The 26149-nt window shown below is 39.5% G+C and overlaps 1 protein-coding gene across 1 annotated transcript in view; it reads right to left on the minus strand.

The window, feature by feature from the left end:
* LOC122796791 (dynein axonemal heavy chain 5-like) overlaps positions 1-26149 on the minus strand; it is a 2204633-nt gene that overhangs the window by 1798186 nt on the left and 380298 nt on the right. The gene's annotated exons all lie outside the window — the stretch shown is intronic.

Genomic DNA, 26149 nt, shown 5'->3' on the forward strand with positions numbered 1-26149 from the left:
GACACACAGATGTACCCCTCACCATGCTAGACAAGGAGAAAATCACAGTAAGCTGCTTGTCAGGTGCTAGAATCTGCCATATCATGCACGCACTCAAGTCTCTTAACAACAGGTACTGTTATGACTCTGTCATAGTCCATGTTGGTATGAATGACTTGAGAAATATCTGTCTGGACTACATGAAGACAGAGACATGACTGAGCTTGCTGAATATGTGTTCCAGGCAGGTATGGTCCTAGCCCTAAGCAGCATCCTACCATCACCTACAATGATGCCTCAGTACAAACAAAAAATGATTGACGTTAGCAATTGGCTTAGTTTCTGGTGTCATTCCAAGGGGATCCAGTACCTGACAGCCTAGGAGGATAAGATTGACAGACCACGATGCTTTGCTAGAGATGACCTTCATCTCTCTTCCCTGGGCTTCAGACGTCTGGCAAAGGCTCTTGCCTCCCCCATAGTGGCTTTTTTAGGCAAAGTCATGGGGACAAAATTATCAAAGTGATAAATTCTTCTAAACAAAATTTAAAGGTCATGCTGCTAAACGCTAGGAGTCTTAACATGTAACTGCACTCATTGCAAGCATTCCTCATTCTGGAAGATGCTGACATTTGTGCAGTAACTGAAACCTGGTTCAAAGCTGCAGAGAGTATACCAGTATTACCATGTTACTCATCCTACCATAGATTCAGATACCAAATGGAGGGCTACAAAGCCAAAGGAGGTGGAGTTTTAATATTTATCAAAGACATACACACCTCCAGGCTGGTCAAAGACTATGACACACAGGAGACACTCCAGGTGCAGTTAACTGCAGGCAAAATACCTATTCAAATCATAGCTAGCTACAGACCACCAACCTTGACTCAGGACACCCAACTCCATCTATCTGGACTTACTTGAATCCATCAAGATTCAACCCTCTACCTTCATCCTGAGTGACTATAACTACCCAACCATAGAGTGGAAAACCTATTCTAGCCCAAACACTAACTCCCAGAGATTCTTCGACTTCTTCAATGCCAGTGCATTGGATCAGCTGGTCAACACTCCCACAAAAGTTGAAAATATCCTGGACCTGGTACTAACCAACATGAGTAGCTACTGTAGTACCCCTACAGTGTCACCCTCCTAGGTAAGATCCGACCATAAAGCGATCACTTTCAAAGTCACCATCTCCCCTGGATTCCCCTCCCCCCCTTGTCAGGGTCAAACAAATAAACTTTTCTAAAGCTGACTACACTCTCCTGAGAGCAAGTATAAGCAGCTTCACATCCACCGTCCTTTCCTAGTTGGAACTAGCATTAATGTCCAAGTCTACATCAAAAAACTATATGAGCACCTACATAGCTGCATGGACTCAGCAATACCTGACAGGACCAAATCAACTTCCTCAAGGAAGTGTAAACCTGTCTGGTGGACAGCAGCAATAAACAAACTCTATAATAAATGGAAAAAAATGCTTTCCAGGACCAAAAAAGAGCAGTTCCAAGTTGGAAGCAATCTCTCCTTTGTCTGAACAAGCAAATAAGGTCACTGGTGAAATCCTGTAAGGCTAACTTCGAGTCCAAGTTGGCCACATCCACTAATGGCAATCACAAGGCCTTTTTCACATATGACCACAATCTTAAAGGTAACACCCAAACCTGCACTGAACTGGTGGTAAAGAACACCACATACACAAATGCCATAGATTTAGCCAACCTGCTGGCAGACAGGTTCAGTGAAAACTTCACCCCACCCCCCGTCCCACATCAGTAAGCCAAGACATCTCCAGCACCTGGCCCCTCCCCTCATCACCAAGGGGGAGGTCTTTAATGCCCTCTCAAAGGCAAAACATACAGCTTCCATGGGGCTTGACAACATCCCTGGCTGCATCCTACGTGAACTCAGGCATGAGCTCTCAGCACCATTGGGCACCCTATTCAACCAAAGCCTCAGCACTAGCTTCATCCCAGTCAAATGGAGGACAGCCACTGTCATCCCTCTACACAAAGGTGGACCGCCCAACAACCCAGGCAGTTATAGGCCCATCAGCCTAACTAGCCTGATCTTGAACCTTATAAACAAGGACAATGGCAACCTCCAAATGCTTGACCCCACACAGTTTGGTTTTGTCAAAGGGAGATCATGTCTGTTAAACTTGGTTGACTTGTTTGAAACAGTCACCAAAGCCATGGATACTGGAAGACAGTGACACCATCTACCTTCACCTAACCAAAACCTTCGACATTATTCCCCACTCGGGCATAATAGATAAACTCTCCCAGCTAGGCATCAACCCATATGTTACCAGATGGGTAACTAACTGGCTCACTGATAGAAACCACTCAGTCAAAACAGGGGAAGCCACCTCTAGTAGTAGACCCATAATGAGCGGTGTACCCCAAGGTTCAGCCTCTGGGCCTCTACTGTTTGGGATATACTTTTCTGAGGTGCAACCCAAAACCAGTGGTCTGTGGCTGACCAGGTTTGCAAATGTCTGCAAACTGGGCACTGTCTTAAATTCCCCTAGTGATGTCAACATCCTCTAAAAGGGCCTTACACAAACTAATGACTGGTGCCAGAAGCATGGCCTCAAACTTGAATGCCAATAAATGCATCATTATCCCCTTTGTGGAAAATGGCATCCCCACTAATTATCATATTGATAACAACTTACTAAGCATGCAATCAGCCATGAGAGACTTGGGCACCCAGGTTGATAGCAACCTGAATTTTGACCACCAAGCTGCCTCCATTGTATGGACGGCTTTCTACATGGCCCATCTTATAAGTAAGGGTGTTTCATCCAGAAATAAGGAAGTCATAACATCCCTGTACTTTTCCCTTATCAGACCCATTATCAAGTACAATGCCCGCTTCGGAATGTACCTTGCCAAGCGCATGCAGTAGCTGGAGAGACCACAGAGGTTCCTGACCAGGAAAATCCAAGGTCTCCAACACCTATCCTATGCAGATAGGCTAAAAGCCTTGACCCTTTTAATCAGTCTCATACAGACTGCTCAGAGGTGACATGTGTCTGGCATACAAGGTCGTCTCAGCCTCAGCCTTGATGGAGTTGCTGCATATCTGTAAGTCAAACTCACGCAACCCACAAGCAAGGCCTCAACTTGGTCTGTGACAGTAATAGAACATGTTGGCAGGACAGATTTGTGTCCCAAAGATTCCCCCATCTGTGAAACAGACTCCCTCTCCATGTCAAGCAGAGTACCTCACAAGCCCTGTTTAAGAGGAACCTGGACAACTGGATGGGAAACAGAAAATACACTCCTGGGATCCCACCTGTGTCTTTTGTAATGTGTAGTTTGTGTATATTGATGTTTGTTATGCCTGTAGCTTGATAAAATGTAAGTGCAGCTGTGTTAATATTTATGTTAAATATAGAAAAAGAAAAATGAAATGTTAAATAATCATTGTACAGACAGTATGAAGTCCAAGCGGATACATATAATCTGGAGAATATTCAAATCTTTTAAGAAATTTGTAATCATAAGGACAGCAAGTCGGCTCTGAAAACATCAGAATGTTGAAGGGCGGACAGGATTATGACATACACTGACCTTTTCTAAGTATGATAAAATGCATGTGAGTTAAAGTAGCATGTTTTCATCTATTTTATTATGCTTTTATTATGTCTTTAATCAGCATCTTTCAAAGTAGTGATTCAGTCTCTGTCCACTAAAGACTATATCCCACATCTTATTCCAGACCGATAAGCAAATAATCCCCTGTGGTAGGACACCATGCCCATATACTGACTGAAGGCCAGCATTTTGTCATTATATTTAGGTGCCATGTGTGGGGATAGAAGGAATTTGCTAAGTGGATTTTTTTTCCATGCTTGTTGTTAGGGTGCTTAGTAATCCTACCCTAGACTGTAGCACTCTCCAAGAAGGTAGAATGTCTTAGATAATTCACATCAATGTGAATAATGACCATATCATAATTAGCGCTAATTCTTAATAATTTATTTATGTTATTTTATTTGTGGTCTCCATGGACATTTGTTAGACTCAGCCAGTGATCAAAGTCTGAATAAGTGACTTGGTCAGTGTCAGCAATGGAGGCTAAGGGAATCAAACCTTGCTCTACTGCACCACAGGAAACAGTTCAAGAATGCACCATTTTCATCTTCAGATCGTTTACCCCCAGGAGCACAGTGGTAAAGTCCACCCTCAGATCTGTGGACTTTTCTGTTGATTCATCATTTGTACTTGTATGATACCTCTGGTAGCTACATGCAATCTTATAACTGTCAAGTTCCAGGCAAGCAAGAAATTAAATAGAAAACGAACCAAGTCTCTTTCAGTTTAATGGCTTGTCTGATGTACACTGTGCATATGTGAGTTCCAAGGGAAGAGAAGTTTACTGTTTGTTCATTTCGAGACTGTTTTCAGTGTTAGGACTTTATGTTTCACTCTTAGAAATTGAAATATGCATTTTACATTAAATTAAATTTGAGGAGATTGGTGTAAATGCAATGAAAAAAATAGCATGAACATCAAAACGTTTGTGTTTTATTTTATTGTAACCAGGAAGGGATAGTCAAGAAAAGGGATGCTATTATGGGTGGGTCTGGTCTATTACTCTGCCTAGGGCCCCTTTGGACTAAAATCTGGCTCTGAGCCATAATGCTGCTTAGTTTCTTCTGCAATACTGCATGTTTAGATATACTGGACATAGTTTAGCATGTCAAAAAATGTTAATTCACAGGTAAGCAGAAGGGACATGAGGCTGTTAATGGATGCCTATCTTTTACCAACCATCATATACAGAGGGATAACCATGATCATGGGACACTTTTCCCAGGAGTAATCTAGTAGGTGTCTGCAGCTTCAGTAAAGACAGAAGTAAATGGAAATAGTAGAAGTCTCTGTGCAGGTGGAACTGTAGACGATCCCAGAAGAGGTTGTAACTAGTCGTGATGGTGGAACCTACAATTTGGGATATTGTGGCTAGACTACCAGTGGTCCCCTAGCTCAACAGCCTAGAATTGCTCTATGAACCTATGAACCTTTGAATCTGTAAACTTATGAACCTTTGAACCTAAGTATCTATAAACCTATGAGCAACTTATTCAAAGTGAACAAAGGTAGAAGAAGTGATCTGTGACACAACACTCCTGCTGAATGGATTTCAACGGAAGTAATTATTTTGTAAAATCCAGGTATAGTTGAGTCATTGAAAAGTTACACTGTTAATAGAGGAATGCACAGAAGGTATTGGATACCTCAGTGTGCTGTCTTCTTGGGAAACACCTATGTAGACATCTTGTACTAGGTCATTTTGAAAGTACCAAACATGGTATTTTTACTGACTCAAAACCACAGTAAGTTTACACGTTTCAATGTTAACAGCAGTTAATAGGCAGAAGGATTGTTTTAAATGAAAATGGAAAGTTGTTCTTGATAAAACTTTAAAACTCTATTGACATTTTGCTTTCATGAAAAATAAAGCATTGGTAGCAAACAAGATCTACGCTCACTCCTAAAATGAAGTAAAATACCTATTAGTTTGGAATCAAAGTCAGTTTTGAGTTTTAGGTAACTCTGTTCTATACTACGTGCCAAGTACGGACTGATGAGAATCTGCACAAGAAATGTAACCACTGTTAGCAGAACTGGCAGAAGTGTAAAGGATCCTAATGGGTTACAGAAACAAAGTTCTACTAAATGGTTTAGCCCTCAGCTTTCGAAGCAGTGAAAGTGCTTCAACTGCAATTATAAGACTTGTCTTTGTGTCATACAATGCCTATATGACAATGATTGGAGCAGGCCTCTGAAATGTACCTGATTTTGCATAATGTATCTTACTTCATATTTTTGCCCTGCTCTTCGTAAAAATTGTTAAATGACTGATAAATCACTGAGGGTTGCAGTCAGTCAATAATGTGAAACATTTGAGTTTCATATTTCTTATTCTTCAGAAAATGCATACATATGCATACACTATTGTTCTATTAACTTTCTAAGTGAAAGAGGGTAATATTTAAAAATTGTCCCAGTTTTTGGGTCTTTGTTCTTTGCTATTTTCAGCTTTACCTCTGATTCTTGAGTAAAGAAGCTGAGAGCTATGGGACAAAGTCGCTACTCATTTAATATATGACCAAAGAAAACCAAATAAAAATCTAAAAAAAAAAACGAACAGGCCACAAATCCAACAGTTTTAATATACAAATGCAGCAAACATAAAACCCTAGTGCTTCTGCTCAAAATGCCTTCAAGGAGGATAAAATAGCTAAAAAAGAAACATCACTATATACTATAACAATTAAGCAATTAATGGATCATTTAAATAATTACATAGTTAAACATTTAAATAGAAACAATTAAATAAGATGCCTCCAGTTACATTCTATGTTAAGACCTAGTGGAATTAAAGTGCCATACTTTAAAATATAGATAGACTCTTTATATAACAATTTATGTTTAAATGTCACAATATCACAATGCTTTAAACATACTTGTTCAAGAATAGTGCCCTTTAAACCTGAGGGGTCACCCCCATGGTATAACTTGAAATGCAACGAAACAGGGCTTTCACCTTTTAACTGTTATATAGAGTCTATCTATTTTAAAATGTGGCAAACATAAAAAGCGACACCTCTTGCTAAGTGCCACATCACAGCCTTGTCACATGTGTTGCCCACAGCAGCCTCACACAGACTCTAGGGTCTTGTGTTTGCATACCAGCCCTTTCATTTCAGACCGTTCCCCTTTCCTCTGGATCTACTAATGGCGCATGCCCTTTAGAGCAATTCTCACATTGTTATACTGCTTATTCCAGCTAAACAGCTGTGCAAAAGGTGCTATGTGACCTGAGTTATGATTTGTACAGACTTTCATCTCTAAGCCAAGTACCCGCCATTAGGGAAGAACAGCTAATTAGCTTTAAACAAAGTACCTCCTGCAGCATAATGATGCCTGCTCAACTATAGGAGCTGACTGTTGATGAGGATGACATAGTGATTTTGTAGAAATTAAACAAAAAAGCAACACGTCACAAGATAGGGAACTACTCTAGCACAATAAATGAAAATACATTCCAGATATTACACTTGTTCTTTGAGGCAAGCAAGTCTGGTGTTGCTTATTCCCCTCTGTTGTAGGACAAGATAGTAATAATAATAATAATAATAATAATAATATAAATATAATAATAATAATATAAATATAATAATAATAATAATAATAATAATGCATATAGGAGTACAGTAGCACAGAATTGTCTGCATGATCTTCTTCTTCTTTCAGCTGTTCCTGTTAGGGGTCGCTACAGCGGATCATCTGTTTCCATTTCTTCCTGTCCTCTGCATCTTTTTCTGTCACACCAACCACCTGCATGTCCTCTCTCACCACATCCATAAACCTTATCTTAGGCCTTCCTCTTTTCCTCTTACCTGGCAGCTCCATCTTTAGCATCCATTTCAGAATATACCCAGCATCCCTCCTCAGCACATGTCCAAACCAATGCAACCTCACGTTTCTGGCTTTACCTGCAAACCGTCCAACCTGAGCTGACCCTCTAATTTACTGATTCCTAATCCTGTCTATCTTGTCACACCCAATGCTCTGCCACCTCCAGCTCTGACTCCTGCCTTTTTGTCAGTGTCACCGTCTCCAACCCATATAACATAGCTGGTCAAACTACCCTCTTGTATACCTTCCCTTTCACTTTTACTGGTACTCGTCTGTCACAAATCACTCCTGACATTCTTCTCCACCCACTCCACCCTGCCTGTATATCTTCTTCATCACCTCTCTTCCACACTCACCATTACTCTGAACTGTTGATCCCAAGTATTTAAACTCATCTACTTTCACCAAATCTACTCCCTGCATCCTCACCATTCCTCTATCCTCCCTCTCATTCACACACATATATTCTGTCTTATTCCTGCTGACGTTCATTCCTCTCCACTCTAGAGCATATCTCCACCTCTCCAGGGTCTCCTCAATATGTTTCCCTACTCTCACAATGTCATTTGCAAACATCATAGTCCATGGAGAATCCTGTCTGATCTCGTCTGTCAACCTGTCCATCACCATTACAAATAAGAAAGGGCTCAGAGCTGATCCTTGATGTAATCCCAACACTACCTTAAACACATCCGTCATTCCTACTGCAGACCTCACCACTGTCACACTACCCTTGTACATATCCTGTGCCACTCTTGCATACTTCTCTGCCACTCCTGACTTCCTCATACAATACCACAACTCCTCTCTAGGCACCCTGCCATATGCTTTCTCCAAGTCCACAAAGACACAATGCAACTCCTTCTGACCTTCTCTATACTTCTCCATCAACACTCTCAGAGCAAACATCGCATCTGTAGTGCTCCTTCCCACCATGAAACCATACTGTTACTCACTAATCATCACCTCCCTTCTTAACCTAGCTTCCACTACTCTTTCCCATAACTTCATGCCGTGACTGATCAATTTTATCTTTCTGTAGTTACTACGGCTCTGCACATTACCCTTATTCTTCCAAATCAGTACCAAAACACTTCTTCTCCACTCCTCAGGCATCGTCTCACTTTCCAAGATTTAATTAAACAGTCTGGTTAAAAACTCCACTGCCATCACTCCTAAACACCTCCATGTTTCCAGAGGCATGTCATCTGGACCAACAACCTTTCCATTCTTCATCCTCTTCACAGCTGTCCTTACTTCCTCCTTGCTAATGCACTGCACTTCCTGATTCACTATCCCCACATCATTCGCCCTTCTTTCTCTCTCATTCCCTTCATTCATCAGCCCCTCATAGTACTCTTTCCATCTGCTCAACACACTCTCCTTGCTTGTAAGTACGTTTCCTTATTTATCCTTCATCATCCTTACCTGCTGCACATCTTTTCCAGCTCGGTCCCTCTGTCTAGCCAATTGGTACAGGTCCTTTTCTCCCTCCTTACTGTTCATCCTTTCATACAACTCTCCATATGCCTTATCCTTAGTCTTTGCCACTTCTCTCTTTACCATACGTCTCATCTCCTTATACTTTTGTCTACTTTCTTCATCTCTCTGACAATCCCACTTCTTTTTCACCAACCTCTTTCTCTGTATACTCTCCTGTACTTCCTCATTTCACCACCAGGTGCCCTTGTCCTCCTTCCGCTGTCCAGATGTCACACCAAGCACCTTTCTAGCCGTCTCCCTCACCAGCTCTGCTGTAGCTACCCAGCTATTCGGTAACTCTTCACTGCCACCCAGTGCCTATCTTGCATTGTCTGCATGATGAATAAGTGAATTATTGTTATTTTGACACATCAGTGACAAACAACATAAAGAGATGGAGGATGAGCTAAGTGAGAAAAAAAGCGATATAGACGTAACTACATAATAAAATACACTGGATCTACTATTTGAACACATGCTGCTTGATTTCACCAGTTAGCTGTCAATCACCCATTTCATGGTATAAAATCAGAGCAAATACAAACATGTTTTTTTTTTCAGGGGAGGGCTTTTTGTGCTTCCACCCCCCCCCAAGAAAAAAGTGGCAGCACTGCTCCCACACCTTTGATCAATAGATATGTATTGATAGCTGCTTACCTTACACTGCTATGTTGCACAAACTCAAAAGAAAGTTTTATTACAGACACAGTTTGTGTATTCAAGTGACTCGTGGGCAGATGAGCTGCAAGAATTTGAATGCCAAGTAAGAAAAAGATGACCAAACCCTCTGATGCTATTGAGAGAAATCAGCCTTGAACATTCTTGTCATGACTTACTAGAGAGGCTATCTTACAGTGTAATTTTGAAGGTATTAATTCATATATATGGGGCCAAATTCCAAAAGACTTCCTCTCAGCCTGCTCTCAGTGTAAGTGGTGACTTGCACTGAGAGCAAATCCTTTGGAATCCTACCCAAACTTTCATTATTGCAATATTAATTGTAACTTAGCTGTATCTGGCTTGCATCTTTGAATCTTTTTGTAGTTATTATAGCATCAAGTTATGGCCCCAAAGATGAAGGTGTGGAAGGCTCCATTTTTGCTAAGGCACACCCAGGTGCCAAATCTGCAACTCTAATTTATTTATAGGTTCATTGAAAACTACTAAGTTAGTTGCCCTTGCAGGCCATTTTAAGTCTAGACAATTTCCCTTTTTGTGCTTGAATTAACCTATCCCATTTGGTTAGAGATTGGCCTGACCCACTCCATGGTCGATAATTATATATTACCCCTAATGAGAATAAGTGAGATTATACCAAGCATTTAGGATCTGCCTCTATCCATTAGTAGTACGGGGGGCAGTCCTAGGGTAAATTTTCTGTTTCTCATTGGTAGATCCAAGTTGCGCTTGAATATGGACAAATGAACTTTGCTTTATGTGGTTGGGGAGTCTGTTCTAGAGCAGCAGTATATACTATGAGATATACTTGTCCTTCCAAACCATTCTGTTGGTGTAGCAGAAGAGGTTCAGATCCCTATACCAAGTATTTCTGAAGCCATTTGATTTGCTGATGTGAAGTTAACTCCATCAATATTGGGCCAGAGGATGTCTTAATGAACCAAAATGAAATGCGCCAGTGCCACAAGCCACACATACTAACTCTGAAGAATTCCACAAGATTCTGTTGAAGTTCTGTTTTTTGGATGAAAGAGCTTAATTCTAATAAAGTTCTTTCTTTATTTCACCACCTTGTAGAATTCTTGAGAGTTTGGACATGTGGCTTGTGGGACTGGTGCATTTTTATTTTGGTTCTAGTTTCTTGGCACAGGAAGCTATTTTGTGGTTGTCTTCAGTGGATGCCTTGTTTACCAGACACAAGTCACCTATTTGCAGTCTGTATGATACCTAGTATAGTGACAGGGCTTTGAGTCTGTCAATGAAGGATATGTTATTTAGGCCATTTACCCTTCTAGTATGGCATCTCTGTGGGTGTTCCAGTTTTTGCATGTGTCTGGACAGATACTTGCTAAAGTGGGTATTATATTCAAAGAATGGACTAATGAGGGTTGAGTAAAGGGGGACAATAGCAAACCCAGGCCTAGACATGATCCCTTTGTTTATAAGCTATGCAATAGACAAGGACTTTCTTACAACAATGGGCACATGTTGGTCAAATGTTAGGTCACTGTCCACATAAGTTCCCAAATCCTGAACAACTAGATCAACTCTTAGGGGTGTATTGATCATGTGCTAGTTCCCTGGGATGGATGGCTTCCCAAACGATGCAATAATGCATTTTTGGTATTTAGTTTTTGCCCATGATTTTGGCACCAGTTATTTATTTGGGACAAACTTTATTTGCAACTTATTTGTGTGGCATGTAATATACAGTACATGAAACACCACAGAATTCTTTGCCTCTCGAATCACTGAACTTTTGACATTATGTCTGTTAGGACCAGAAATGCCAGAAACAAACATTTATTGGCTGCACAAACTTCTTCTTCTTTCGGCTTTTCCCGGTTAGGGGTCGCCACAGCGGATCACCTGTCCACTCATGATTGGCAGTGGAGTTTTACATTGTTGAGTTGCCAGCCCGGCACACAGCCTTCCATGGAAGGCACACACATGCACACACTCATGCACAGGGCCAATTTAGAGTGTCCAATCCGGTTTACTATTGAAATGTCGTATGGCACTACATCAACTGTACTATAGTCGAACACGGAAGTTCGAAAATAGTAATGTCGACGACAAAAAAACAATCTAGGACTGTGTTTTAACATGGGTCGAGGTAGGAGAGATGTTTGTAGTTCTGAATAATACTGAACACCTACCTCGACCCATGTTAAAACCATTCCTAGATTGTTTTTTTGACATCGAAATTACTATTTTCGAACTTCCGTGTTCGACTATAGTACAGTCGATGTAGTGCCGTTTGACATTTCAATAGTAAACCATCCAATCCACCTACAGCATGTCTTTGGGATGTGGGAAGAAACCGGAGCACCCGGAGGAAACCCACATGACCACAGAGAGGACATGCAGACTCTGCACAGAAGGCACCCCAGCCGAGGATCGAACCAGAGAACCTCTTGCTGTGAGGTGGCAACGGTAACCACTGCACCACCGCAGCCACTCTATTGGCTGCACAAACTGAATGCCATTTAAGATTTACAGGGTTAGAATGGGTTACAGGAAAAGTTAAGAGTGGAGACATGCACAGAGTAGAAAAATAAATGGAATTTTATGCAGAAGAATTTTGAATTGCAACATTTCCTAAAAGCAATGTGGACTTGATAAGAAAGTAAATATATTTTTCTTAAGACACCAGTAAACAATAATTTGAAAATACATAGTTTGACTTAGCTCATTGTAAAAGACTGACTGAGAATAAGTCAGTTAACAGACCCTTGATAAAATTATTAAGGTGAAACTGCTTGATTTATTTTGATTTGCTTGTATTTTCACAGATTAAAGGCTGCATATTTAGCAACTGTTTCCATTTCAACAAATGCCCATAATGTGGTTATGTCTGAATAATTTGCTACAAGATGTTAAATAATATACCATGCACACAAAATGTGGTACGCTCAGTATATTTTATCCCAAATGATGATTTCACACACTGAATCCATATAATATTCTTCTTTTCGTTTAATTAAACTTTCATATTCACAGAAACATGTTGTGGAGTTTCTTGTACAAGTGAGGACCCAGCCTGGCAAGCTGAACTGAATGTAATTCATTTGTTAAAATGCCCATAGAAATGCATTAAAGCAATAGCACCCTTTGAAATGCATTATTATTAGTAGTACTATGTTGTTCAGGTGCTGGCTAGTTTCAGATAGGTAAGACTTGTCTCCAAGTTCAATAAACAAGGTACTCCTGTAACTCTGGATAAGAAAGTGTGGCTGAGAGGGTATGATGGTTGCTCTTACAGGTAGATGGGAAGATACTGATACTTGTCTGTTTTCTTTTGCTTGTTTTGTCTTTAGAGAAATTTGATTATGCCACTTCTTGCTAACATCCAATACCTGAAATAAACAAAACCACCCTTCCACTCTCAAATACATATGTTTTACTTTTTTTTTTACTAACTGTGTCTGTCTTCACAGTCACTATACATCAACATTTCCTAGAAGAGGGAAGTAAATGTGCACTTCCAGAATATTGTTCTGTAAACTGCAGATTAAATAATGCATCAAGTGATGGTGGAATGTTTAAGCAATAATCCACAAATGAATGTGAGTATAAATGAGGTTTGGAACAGACTGATTTGTCCAGAGACATCTTCAAGTGGGGCTAAATAAATAGAGTAGTATGAATTAGGAGGATAAGGGGAGGAGAGGGTTAAATAGGAATGAGGGATGATTGGGAGGAAATGAGGTAAGGGTAGGGAGGGGCTTAAAGGGTTTTAGGTAAGTGTAACTGGAGTAGGAATCACATTTTTTGATGTGAACTTGCTAAGGCAAGGTTCCATCTGAGACGACCTGTAGGTATTGCAGGAGAGCAGGTAGGCCTCAGGTCAACAATGGATGGTGGGTTGGTCATCGGTAGGTGGTTTGTATATTTAATTTTTTTTTTGCTCTTCCTCCCCTTTGCTGATTTCCCATTTGATGTGGTTTGAGGGTGGATATGAGAACAGAGCAGCTGGGTCAGGGATGGGGTGATATATATATATATATATATATATATATATATATATATGTGTGTGTATATATATATATATATATATATATATATATATATATATATATATATATGTCGTCGACTTGGCTTTGTGTCTGTAATGTATGTTCTGTTGTCAGGGGTGTTTAGAGTCCTTTGAGAAGGGAAGGCCTTCACAGTATCATTCCAGGCAGTTGTTGCTATGGTGGTTACAAAATATAAGGTCAGCTGTTAAAACAATCCGTTGCAGTAAAGCAAATTACATAAATAAATAAATAAATAAATAAATAAAAAACAGACCCCCAGGGTAGGATGGAGTCATGGCGTATGGTCGTCCCTGATTTATTTGTTTAGTAGCCTTGACTGTCATTGTGTGTTTTTTTGTTGTTTGTGAGCCATGGGGGCTGCAGATGTTGCTCAGGTTCATTAGTATGGCGATGGTCCATGCAGTTTGAGTAATGATCAAGTACTTTGTTGGGGGGAGCATGCTGGTTTTCATTGGTGGGGTGGTCACATCAGACTTGCGGCTCAGCTGAGTGGTGAAGATATGACTGCTTAAGTTAGTTTCCAAAAAAAAAAAAAAAAAAAAGGAAAGCATACGGATCTTATTTTATGGAGGTTGGTGTTGCAGGAGTTTCAGGTCCAGTCCATACCGCTTGCCTTTCATTGAATATCCCTTGAATATCTCTCCTTTCTGATTTTGTGTCATTCGCAGGCTCGTCATACAAGAGAAGGTAATCCATTATTACAAATAGCAACTACTACAGTAGAATCGCTCCCCAGCAGATGGAAGGTTTTACTGAGCGTATACTGGTTTTGGAAAGGAAGGTTCAAGCCTTCAAATGGCTCCAATGGCAGCGACTAAGCTTTAATGCTTATCTGGAGCTGGGAATAGTACCAAGAGGCTTGCGAATTAAAACCATGCCATCCTATGCTAATACATACCCTGAACTTTTAAAGAAATGGCAACAATTAAATCTTAAATTGAGTAGTGATTATATGCTACTGATGAATGACTTTTTTGCACCAATAGAGTCAGAAATGATAAATGAAATATTGAAACTGGAACATGAACTGTGTGAGAATTTGCATTTCTCCGGTGTAGCACATGACTATCAATTGATGTTAAATAGATTGCAGTAATTAGATAGTAAACTGGAATCTACAAAAAAACAAAAATTGCTGAGAGACATTAATGATTTTAAGATGGGGCACATCTTCTTTTGGCCGAAAATGGTAAGAACTAATGCAGCTATAAATAATCGGAAAGGGGAAATGTACTGTTTAGATCAAATAATGGTAATGAGTGTAGCTAGTAGAGACAATATGAATATTCATGAGGTGATGAGTGTGCGAATGACACAAAATCAGAAAGGAGAGATATTCAAGGGAACAACGCGAGAATGAGAAGGTGAAAGATTAGGCTCAAGAGAACAGAGTCGAGAGCATATAGTGAAAGATGGGGTAAAGGAGCTTCAAAATACTCCTACATTGCAGCGTGTTATGGATAATTCACATGCATCACCAAACGTAGCAGTAGACCCGAAAGAAATGGCAGATAAAACGGCAACTAAGAAGATGGATTTTTTAAAACACCATTTTGGCTGGAAGTAGCCAAGAAAATTAATATAAATTTACAAAAACCTATCAGGGACCGTCCCTTACAAGAACAACCGGGCAAGCATATGGGCAATACGGTGAAACAAAAGAACAGCAGCCCGTTTGCTCAGAACAAAACAGCAAGACGCTGATTAAGGCACCAACAGGTATTGTAAATCTTTCAAGTTTTGCCTTAGTAACAGAACATGAGACACTATTACAAAAGGGAATGAAGTTCATATCTACTTACATGGACACTATTGTTGATGTTTTAACAGACTTAAAAATGTTTGCTAGAAGAATTAATTTAAAGTTAATCTTTAAAGAAAGTCAAAGTAATAGTTTAAATGATGTATGTAAAAGGAAAAGTGTGTTTATACCAACTAGCTACCCTATAGTTACAGCTTTCATGATATTTGTGAAAATGAACTAAGGCAATTGTATGTAAAAAATTAGAAAATAAATATTATAATTTGACAGGCCAAGAGAGTAGAGGGTTACAGCAATTAATGATGAATGATCAAATAGTAATTAAGCAGGCCAACAAAGACGGAGTAATAGTTCTAATGGATAAAGAAGATTATGTGACTGCTATGTACACATTTTTGCAACATGGAAAAACCTTTAGAAAAATCACTTTTCAGGAGATAAAGGTGCGTATTAGTGAGTATAATATGGCAATTTATGACATGCAATTTAATAATGGTTTATTAACAGAATTGTTTAACTTTTTTACAGTATCATGTCTTAAAATACCGATTATATATGGTATACCAAAACTGCATAAATCATTAACCCCCCCCCCCCCCAATGAGACCAATAGTATCAGGAAGGGGTGGATTACTGAACCAGTATCGGTGTACCTTTAGGAAAGTTTAAGCAAATATATGCCTTTATGTAATGGTAACTTAAAAGATACTAATGATTTTTTTACAAGAATTAAATAGCTGGCATATATCTAAAGGTAATGTAGACTTTATTTTTGCTACATTAGATGTAGATTCCCTCTTTACGGTTATACCCAATGAATATTGGATAGAGGCAATCCGTAGTTTCCTAAATGAGGAAACAGACATACAAGCGGGAGAGATAGAGAATATATGCCACCTATTAGATATAGTTCTGACAAAGAATGTGTTTTTGTTGGATGAGGAACCGTATCTACAGATAGCAGGTGTAGCCATGGGTACAGCAGTGGCTAACACCGATGCTAACTTAGTAATGCATCAATAGGAAAAGAACATGATGTTTGGTGCAGAGAATGAGGGGAAAGAGAATATATTATATTATGGCAGATATGTAGATTGTTTTTTGGTTGTGGAAAGGGACTGAGGACACATTAAGAAGTTGTGTACGATACCTAGAGAGTACTACATCCTTTTTCCGGTTTAAAATAGTTTGCTCACCAAAAAAGATATCCTTTTTGAATGTAACTGTAGAAAGAAAGGGTGAAAGTATTGAGACTAGTGTACATTAAAAAGAAGTACAAGTTAGTAGATATGTACATAAGAACAGTATGCATCCACCGCATATATTTAAAGGAATAATAAAATCTCAAATGTTATGGGTAAGTAGGTTGAGTACTAATGATGAAGTTTGTAAAGAACTATTAGATGATATGGCTACTGAATTTTTAGAAAGGGGTTACTCGTACAGAATGGTAAACCAATATGTAAATGAAACTTTAGAAGCCAGAAAAGTTAATAATATGGTGGCATTTAACATCAGGCAACAAAGCCCACCATTGAATGTATGTAAAACAGAAGTAATAAGATATCTAACAACTTATAACTCAAGAACTGAGCAGGGAAAGAAGGTAATAGAGAAAAATTGGGGCATTTTGATGGCTATGCCAGAAATATGCCAGATATTGGAAAATACTCCTTTCTTTGCAAAAAAAGTAAAAAGAAAAAATTTGATGGGTTTTTTTTCAGAAAAAAGGCAGAAAATTTTAAAATGTTCTAATGGATAAAGCCTGTATGACGTGTACACATTTTGCAACATGGAAAAACCTTTAGAAAATCACTTTTCAGGATAAGGAGTGCCTCGAGTGAGTGCATTTTGAGGTTTAGACTTCTAGCATTGAGTAGCATTACCCTCAGATTTTGCTCGCTTGTACCTGTTATGGTGGTGAATTTGTCATTTGAACCTTGCCTAAAAAAGGCACTATAGGGGTGGCAAGAGCCTTAGCCAGTATCCGGAATCCTAAGGGCGACAGGTGCATGCCATCTTTGGCAAAGCATCGTGGACTGTCGATCATGTTGTCCCAGGCAGACAAATACTGGATCCCCTTAGAATGACACCAGAAGCTTAGCCAATTGTTGAAGTCAATCATTATGTCTTTGTACTGTGGTATCATTCTGGGTGATGGCAGGATGCTACTCAGGGTTAGGGTCATACCTGCCTGGGATACAAGATCGGAGAGCTCCTCCATGTCTCTTTTCATGTAGTCCAGGGAGTGCGTCTCAGGTCATTCACACCAACATGGACAATGACAGTGTCATATTTGTACTTATTGTGGAGTGACCTGAGTGCATGCGTTATATGGCGGATCCTGGCACCTGACAGGCAGCTGACAGTAACTTTCTCCTTGTTTAGTCTAGTGAGTGGAACATCAGTGTGCCTGACTATAGAGTCACCTATGACTAGAGTGTTGGGTATGTTGTTATGCCTTATGGGCTGTGGTTGAGTGGCACACTGAGTTTGTGGGCTATGTGTCATTTGGGTTGTGTTGGGGGGTGGAGTTTGCTTGCGTTTATGCTTTGGATGTCCCTGATGCTTGGGCAGGTTTTTATTGAGAGCCACCATGAATGTAGGTGTGTGTTTTGTGTTTCTATGTGTGTGTTTTGGTGGTGTAGGTTTTGAGGGACTATGTGATGACTGTGGTGTGGTGCAAGTGTTTACCTTCTCCTCTTGACTGTCTAGTCCAGTCTTGGGTGAAGAGAGCTTTGCTTCCAGTTTGGCTATATAAGTGCATCTCTCACAGGTTGTAGTGTTGGGTGGTAGGAGGAGAGAGTTGTCTGTGTACATGAGGCAATTGCTGCATTGCCCCAAGATGCCCAGATTCATCAGGTATGTCCATCCTTTCATACAACTCTCCATCCGCCTTATCCTTAGCCTTTGCCACTTCTCTCTTTACCATACGCCTCATCTCCTTATAAGTTTGTCTACTTTCTTCATCTCTCTGACAATCCCTCTTCTTTTTCACCAACCTCTTTCTCTGTATACTCTCCTGTACTTCCTCGTTTCACCACCAGGTGTCCTTGTTCTCCTTCCTCTGTCCAGATGTCACACCAAGCACCTTTCTAGCCGTCTCCCTCACCAGCTCTGCTGTAGCTACCCAGCTATTCGGTAACTCTTCACTGCCACCCAGTGCCTATCTTGCATTGTCTGCATGATGAATAAGTGAATTATTGTTATTTTGACACATCAGTGACAAACAGCATAAAGAGATGAAGAATGAGCTAAGTGAGAAAAAAAAGCGATGTAGACGTAACTACATAATAAATGCACTGGATCTACTCATTATTTGAACACATGCTGCTTGATTTCACCAGCTAGCTGACAATCCAATCACTCAGTTCATGGTATAAAATCAGAGCAAATACAAAAATGTTTTTTTTTTTCAGGGGAGGGCTTTTTGTGCTTCCACCCCCCCCCCCCAAAAAAAAGTGACAGCACTGCTCCCACACCTTTGATCAATAGATATGTATTGATAGCTGCTTGCCTTACACTGCTATGTTGCACAAACTCAAAAGAAAGTTTTATTACAAACACAGTTTGTGTATTCAAGTGACTCGTGGGCAGATGAGCTGCAAGAATTTGAATGCCAAGTAAGAAAAAGATGACCAAACCCTCTGATGCTAATGAGAGAAATCAGCCTTGAACATTCTTGTCATGACTTACTAGATAGGCTCTCTTACAGTGTAATTTCTAAGGTATTAATTCATATATATGGGGCCAAATTCCAAAAGACTTCCTCTCAGCCTGCGCTCAGTGTAAGTGGTGACTTGCACTGAGAGCAAATCCTTTGGAATTCTACCCAAACTTTCATTATGGAAATATTAATTGTAACTTAGCTGTATTTGGCTTGCATCTTTGAATCTTTTTGTAGTTATTACAGCATCAAGTTATGGCTCCAAAGATGAAGGTGTAGAAGGCTCCATTTTTGATAAGGCACACCCAGGTGCCAAATCTGCAACTCTAATTTATTTAACGGTTCACTGGAAACTACTAGGTCAGCTGCCCTTGCAGGCCATTTTAAGCCTAGACAATTTCCCTTTTTGTACTTGAATTAACCTATCCTATTTGGTTAGAATTTGGCCTGACCCACTCCATGGTCGATAATTATATATTACCCCTAATAAGAATAAGTGAGATTATACCAAGCATTTAGGATCTGCCTCTATCCATTAGTAGTACAGGGGGGGGCATTCCTAGGGTAAATTTTCTGTTTCTCATTGGTAGATCCAAGTTGCGCTTGTATATGGACAAATTAACTTTGTTTTATGTGGTTGGGGAGTCTGTTCTAGAGCAGCAGTATCTACTATGAGAAATACCTGTCCTTCCAAACCATTCTGTTGGTGAAGCAGAAGAGGTTCAGATCCCTATACCAAGTATTTCTGAAGCCATTTGATTTGCTGATGTGAAGTTAACTCCATCAATATTGGGCCAGAGGATGTCTTAATGAACCAAAATGAAATGTGCCAGTGCCACAAGCCACACATACTAACTCTGAAGAATTCCACAAGATTTTGTTGAAGTTCTGTTTTTTGGATGAAAGAGCTTAATTCTAATAAAGTTCTTTCTTTATTTCACCACCTTGTGCAATTCTTGAGAGCTTGGACATGTGGCTTGTGGGACTGGTGCATTTTATTTTGGTTCTTAGTTTCTTGGCACAGGAAGCTACTTTGTGGTTATCTTTAGTGGATACCTTGTTTACCAGACACAGGTCACCTCTTTGCAGTCTGTATGATACCTAGTATAGTGACAGGGCTTTGAGTCTGTCCATGAAGGATATGTTATTTAGACCTTTTATCCTTCTAGTATGGCATCTCTGTGGGTGTTCCAATTTTTGCATGTGTCCGGATAGATACATGTTAAAGTGGGTATTATATTCAAAGAATAGACTAATGAGGGTTGAGTAAACGGGGACAACAGCAAACCCAGACCTAGACATAATCCCTTTGTTTATAAGCTATGCAATAGACAAGGACTTTCTTACAACAATGGGCACATGTTGGTCAAATGTTAGGTCAATGTCCACATAAGTTCCCAAATCCTGAACAACTAGATCAACTCTTAGGGGTGTATTGATCATGTGGTAGTTCCCTGGGATGGATGACTTCCCAAACGATGCAATAATGCATTTTTGGCATTTAGTTTTTGCCCATGATTTTGGCACCAGTTATTTATTTGGGACAAACCTTATTTGCAACTTATTTGTGTGGCATGTAATATACAGTACATGAAACACCACAGAATTCTTTGCCTCTAGAATCACGGAACTTTTGACATTATGTCTGTTAGGACCAGAAATGCCAGAAACAAACATTTATTGGCTGCACAAACTTCTTCTTCTTTCGGCTTTTCCCGGCTAGAGGTCGCCACAGCGGATCACCTGTCTGCTCATGATTGGCAGTGGAGTTTTACATTGTCGAGTTGCTAGCCCAGCACACAGCCTTCCACGGAAGGCACACATATGCACACACTCATGCCTAGGACCAATTTAGAGTGTCCAAAACCTACAGCATGTCTTTGGGATGTGGGAGGAAACTGGAGCACCCGCTGGAAACCCACATGACCACAGGGAGGGCATGCAGACTCTGCACAGAAGGCACCCCAGCCGAGGATCGAACCAGAGAACCTCTTGCTGTGAGGTGGCAATGGTAACCGCTACACCACCTCAGCCAATCTATTGGCTGCACAAACTGAATGCCATTTAAGATTTACAGGGTTAGAATGGGTTACAGGAAAAGTTAAGAGTGGAGACATGCACAGAGTAGAAAAATAAATGGAATTTTATGCAGAAGAATTTTGAATTGCAACATTTCCTAAAAGCAATGTGGACTTGATAAGAAAGTAAATATATTTTTCTTAAGACACCAGTAAACAATAATTTGAAAATACATAGTTTGACTTAGCTCATTGTAAAAGACTGACTGAGAATAAGTCAGTTAACAGACCCTTGATAAAATTATTAAGGTGAAACTGCTTGATTTATTTTGATTTGCTTGTATTTTCACAGATTAAAGGCTGCATATTTAGCAACTGTTTCCATTTCAACAAATGCCCATAATGTGGTTATGTCTGAATAATTTGCTACAAGATGTTAAATAATATACCATGCACACAAAATGTTGAACGCTCAGTATATTTTATCCCAAATGATGATTTCACACACTGAATCCATATAATATTCTTCTTTTCGTTTAATTAAACTTTCATATTCACAGAAACATGTTGTGGAGTTTCTTGTACAAGTGAGGACCCAGCCTGACAAGCTGAACTGAATGTAATTCATGTGTTAAAATGCCCATAGAAATGCATTAAAGCAACAGCACCCTTTGAAATGTATTATTATTAGTAGTACTATGTTGTTCAGGTGCTGGCTAGTTTCAGATAGGTAAGACTTGTCTCCAAGTTCAATAAACAAGGTACTCCTGTAACTCTGGATAAGAAAGTGTGGCTGAGAGGGTATGATGGTTGTTCTTACAGGTAGATGGGAAGATACTGATACTTGACTGTTTTTTTTTTTGCTTGTTTTGTTTTTTGAGAAATTTGATTATGCCACTTCTTGCTAACATCCAGCACCTGTAATAAACAAAACCACCCTTTCACTCTCAAATAAGTATGTTTTACTATTTTTTTTTTTTTTTTTTTTTATACTAACTGATTAATTAGTATTGATACTGGGTGGGCAATAGCATCAGCTGATTGTTGAAGGTTTTCGGCGGGGAGTTGATCAGCAGAGAGAGTGGTGGGTTTTAACCCAAAGACATGCTGTAGGTGGATTGGACACTCTAAATTGTCCCTTGGCATAAGTGCGTGCATGTGTGTGCCTTCTGTGGAAGGTTGGACGCCGAGCTGGCAACTCGACACTGTAAAACTCTACTGCCAATCATGAGCAGACAAGGTGATCCACTGTGGCGACCCCTAACTGGGAAAAGCCAAAAGAAGAAGAAGATACTAACTGTGCCTGTCTTCACAGTCATTATACATCAACATTTCCTAGAAGCAGGAAGTAAATGTGCACTTCCAGAATATTGTTCTGTAAACTGCAGATTAAATAATGCATCAAGTGATGGTGGAATGTTTAAGCAATAATCCACAAATGAATGTGAGTATAAATGAGGTTTGGAACAGACTGATTTGTCCAGGGACATCTTCAAGTGGGGCTAGATAAATAGAGTAGTATGAATTAGGAGGATAAGGGGAGGAGAGGGTTAAATAGGAATGAGGGATGATTGGGAGGAAATGAGGTAAGGGTAGGGATGGGTTTAAAGGGTTTTAGGCAAGTGTAACTGGAGTAGGAGTCACATTTTTTTATGTGAACTTGCTAAGGCAAGGTTCCATCTGAGACGACCTGTAGGTATTGCAGGAGAGTAGGTAGGCCTCAGGTCAACAGTTGATGGTGGGTTGGTCATCGGCAGGTGGTCTGTATATATTTTTTTTTTTGCTCTTCCACCCCTTTGCTGATTTTCCATTTGATGTGGTTTGAGGGTGGATATGAGAACAGAGCAGCTGGGTCAGGGATGGGGTAATTAATGGTTTGGGGCATACCCTGCAATTGTACAGATTTTCATCTAGTATTTGGGCTGTTTTTCATAAAATTGTGGTTTTTGGCAAATCTGACTGCAGTTAGAAAATGACAGACATTTCAGTTTCCTTCTCCTCAGCCTTGCATATGCCTAAGCTGTGTGACTAACTGTTGTATAGTGTTATCTTAAGTTGTATACTGTTGTGGACCCTGGCAGACTTTGGTCAGGAGGTCGCTTAGCGGGGGAGTCTGTTTCTCACTGGGGCAGCCTCATTGCCAACTCACACGGTTTATAGGGGACTCGGGGGACGGAGTATATTTCTACTGTACAGTTTTCCAGGATGACTGAATTTTGGTTTTATAATTTGGTCCTTTTTTATAAAATACTGTTTTTTTTCTGGCAGTTAGTGTCAGATCATTGAGAGTTGGAGTTAGTTTTTTTTCCCCAGTAAATTCAGATCTTATCTTTCTAAGTTTGTGATGGCAATATTTGAAATTATTCCTACTGGCATGATTACATGTGGCATTGTAGCCCTTTACAGTCTTTGTGGAATGTTAGCAAGGTGTGTAATACTGGAGTCACAGTTGTAACGTCAATAGGGGATCGGTGATTTAAGGAGGTAATTTCAAGTTAAGAGTGCTGGGTGATTTACTGTGTTTATTTGGTCTTTGGGAAGGGCTTAGCAGTTAAGTGCTTCTGCATGGTTCAAGTGGCAGTGGGCTTAGTGTTTGGTTGTCTAGCTGGCTGGTGTTGACCTAAGTATCATTATGAAGTTTTTATTGGTATGGTAGTTGGGTAAATTGAGTATTTCACTCATACACAGTGAGTGTGCTAAGTTATAAAGTTATGGTTGGTTACTTTAGCATTGGAGGGATCAATGTTTTGCTTTCAGCTTCTTAGGCAATGGGCTAATTTTGTTATGTATGTAATTTTGTTATGTATGTGATAGGAATTTGACAGGTGATGCTATGGATGCAGTTTGGTTACGCAGGATGGGGTACACCGAATGATGTTTGGCTTAATGCCTTTTAATGATGGTTAGGTTTTTGGAAGTTGGTTAGACAGAAGGTAACAGCATGGTCAGGCTGGTGGGCGGAGAAAAGGGACAGGCTTGCCCTCTTCTCTTCCCCTTCTGGTGGTGGATGTTTAATTCATTAAGTTAGGAAAGGCAAGTGAGCAGTTGCGCTGCTTGATAAGTAAATAAGCAAGCAGAGGTAAGCTGCTTATTTGGTTGGAGGTAATTCAATAAATGGTAACTGAAGTGAGTGGTACGCTGCTTCATAAGTAAGAGAGTGGAGGTATGGATGCTGCTTACTTCTCAGGATGAGTTGGGTCACGCTGTCCTATGCTAATGTTACATGGATGTTATTTTCACCTATATCATGTTTTGGTTGAAATTAATGAATATTTGTCAACAATCATAGTTTATAGAAGTTTAATAAAGGTCGTCAAATGTCATTCGGTGTGATGTTTTTATTGAAGGGGACCGGGACAACAGGGGTTACCCACATTTGTTATGGTTTAATCACAAGGGCTAAGAGAGAGTGATTAAACAAAGCCAAATATGGGTAAATTCTGATATACCCACACATAGGACTGGACTATTGCTATTATACAATGATATTATTTAAGAAAGAAATTGCTTAACTTTCTTAAATAATGTCGTTGCATAATGACACTTCAGTTTTTTTCTGTGTTTCCTTCTGTAGGCTGATGTACTACATATGTATATGGAATTTGCATTGCCAAGCTTGCACAGTACATCAGTGCAGTGCAGGGGAAGCAACAGAGAAAAAAGAATCTTTGATCCTGTTTCTTTTCTCATTTAAAAATAGATTTTAATAGGGACAACACAGAAACAAGGAAAAACAGGTATATTTCTATTTCTTTGGTTTTGCAGAATGTATATTTTTTCATATCTTGCTCTATCCCCAATATATACCAACAGAAAGTCTAGCCACTGAATGGTACTTCAGTGCCCAGACATTTTTTCTATTGATATATGCTCAATTTACAATGGGCATGCCGATTGGCTATCCAATCAGCATTCCGGTTTTGGAATGCTTATGACCTCTTATTGTATAAATGTCACTTAAACCAAACCTGTTATTCATACATTTGCTCTATGAGACATGGTTTAGTACAGTTTATGTGGAAGAGGGCTACTGATCCTCTCCCAAGGACAAAGGGCCTAAATACAGAACTGTGGCCAGAGAAAATAAGGGGCTAGCATTTTATTATTATTATTATTATTTCATAAGATGATATTGTCAGTTCATTATCTGTAACTGTCTAATCCTGAGAGGTTAATATTATAGTACTGGCCTTCCCCAGTATCATAATGAGACATGGGGGAGAAAAACATACACTTTTCTACAACTCGGGGATAACAATTGAAAATATGATGGTTTTCTTAATATCTAATGATGACTTGGGTAAATGTAGCCCCTGTCACTGTTCATTGCTAAGAAACTTGATTTTATGAACAGTGCTGCATGGGGAATAATGCATTGACCATGTTTTTATTTTCCAAGAAAAAAATAAGAAGAAGAAAAACAAGAAAATGGTGCTACTGGGTTGTATACCACCAAAAACTTAAAACTTAAAGTTGATTTTGGGAGACTAATATTTCCCACTGTCACAATTTTAGCACTGAAGTTTGGAAATCTGTTTTTTTTTTTTTTTTAATTATTATTTTATATTTGTTAACTGCGTTAGTCCAACTGGGCAGCAGCCCTTTTTCAGCAGAGGCCTAAGGAGAAAAGTTCCAAAAAGTACAAGTAACAAAAGTAATCAAATGACAGAGTTATAACTAAAATAAAAAAATGATAAAATTACAATATGTCTAAGAGTAAGAAAACAACATGCTAGAAAATGGTCATTAAATTGGAACATAATATAGTACAAAGTTACATACAATAGCATGCAGTATACAAAAACTATAGATGTTTGTAAAACAGAAAGAAACAAATGTATTATAAATGTATAATACAAACAGGAAATAATCCCAAGGCACGAGTCAATTTCCAAGACTACAACTCTGGAATCTGTAGGAACTATTGGCTATTAGTAGACTTTTTTAGATGCAGAGGCAGAGAGAGGGAGAATTGACTGCTGCAGTACTATTAGAGGAGGGGAGGCAGATTAAGTTACGTCATTGCATAAGCATGTCCATGATATATGGAAAGTATATAGCCTAACAGCTAATATCTGAGA

Source organism: Protopterus annectens, chromosome 3.part0 (assembly GCF_019279795.1).
Source record: "Protopterus annectens isolate FY-2018-M chromosome 3.part0, PAN1.0, whole genome shotgun sequence".
Lineage (NCBI taxonomy): Eukaryota > Metazoa > Chordata > Ceratodontiformes > Protopteridae > Protopterus > Protopterus annectens.